A 1,551-nucleotide genomic window follows, 5' to 3' on the forward strand; every position below is an offset into this window, starting at 1 on the left:
AGTTACTGCAACAGCTTGGGATTCAGGGGCCCACAGCTTTTTAATATTCTCCCAAAGAGCCTGAGGAATCTGCACAAAGTAGATGTAGGAGTTTTTAAATCAAAGTTGGACCTCTTCCTATCGAGAGTCCCAGATGAACCTGCCTCGCGGCAGGAGGTGCAAATGAGGGTTGCTAAATCAAACTCCATTCTTCACCAAGTGCCACATATTGTAAGAGGCTCCCTGTAATAACAGTGTAGCAACACGGTGGTGCATCAACATGGCCGCAGCTCTGAGCTGAAACTTTAAAAAAAAAAAATATATATATATATACATAAATATATATAACAAATATATGTATATATATATACATTACATATATACATATATGTACGAATGTATGTATGTACGTTTATATGTATGTACGTATAAGCACATCACGATGTAGGTCATTAGTAGCAATGTAAAGTAAACACACGAGGGGGGATGTTCTTAAGTAAACACTTGCAATACCATTCTGAAAATTACAAACCTTCCACGACAAAGGCGTTGTCTTTGTGACAAGAAAAAAGATGGATCTCGCAAGTTACAATGTATATTAATGTCTCATCAGAGACATTAATATACATTGATACCAGAGAGAACGGTAGCTTATAGTTATTTATACTGTATACCAAAGCAAATTCACTTGCTTAATTTCCATTGAAGTCGAAATGTTGATAAACAGTAATTGGTTATCAGTAGAAACACTACACAGCTGTAGGATAAACAAATGTGCAAGAATGAACACAGAAAGGAAACCCTCTAGTTTAACCGCGGCGTCTCCAATTCCACAATGAAGAATGTTTACTAAAAACACAAGCGCGTATGTTTTCTTTATATTTCCAATTTATCTTATATTGTTACTCTTACGCCCACCCATATATATATGTACACCCACACGCTCACGAGCGCGCGCGCGTGTGTGTGTGCGTGTGTGTGTGTGTGCGTGTGTTGTGTGTGATATGTGTGTGTGTGTGTGTGTATACATAATAGATAGATAGATAGATAGATAGATAGATAGATAGATAGATAGATAGATAGATAGATAGATAGATAGATCGCTTCGTTTGCAGTCACAGATTTTGAAATTTTAAAACCAAGTGAAAATTTTAAAATTTGGTATATTTCTGTAACTTTTCAGGCAGAATCTGAATTTATTCTCAGAAAATAAATATTTAGGAAAACGTTTCAAAGTTTGATCATTTTAAGCCAATCAGAAAACGAATCAGAAACCAGCATTTTCTGCGTTATAGCTATCTGTCACAAAACCGACAGACATAAATAACACAAGCACAAAATTATATTGCTCTTAAAAACTTGTGGTAGTGGATGCGGTGGTGAAAGTGCCAGACTACAGCTTTCCTTGTTACAATGGAATGGCACTAATGTGAGATTTACGATCATGTGCACAATGTTGGCTTTCGATTGGCTAAAATTGCCCAAAGTCAGCAAACTTTAAAAGCTATTAACTATTAATTTATTAATTCATGGCAAAAATGAATTTCATTTATATATATATATATATATATA

General features: G+C 35.1%; 1 protein-coding gene across 7 annotated transcripts in view; it reads right to left on the bottom strand.

The window, feature by feature from the left end:
* Positions 1-1,551, bottom strand: part of LOC106870248 (zinc finger protein 474) — a 162,360-nt gene that overhangs the window by 93,909 nt on the left and 66,900 nt on the right. The gene's annotated exons all lie outside the window — the stretch shown is intronic.

Source organism: Octopus bimaculoides, chromosome 15, assembly GCF_001194135.2.
Source record: "Octopus bimaculoides isolate UCB-OBI-ISO-001 chromosome 15, ASM119413v2, whole genome shotgun sequence".
In the NCBI taxonomy this organism is placed as follows: Eukaryota; Metazoa; Mollusca; class Cephalopoda; order Octopoda; family Octopodidae; genus Octopus; species Octopus bimaculoides.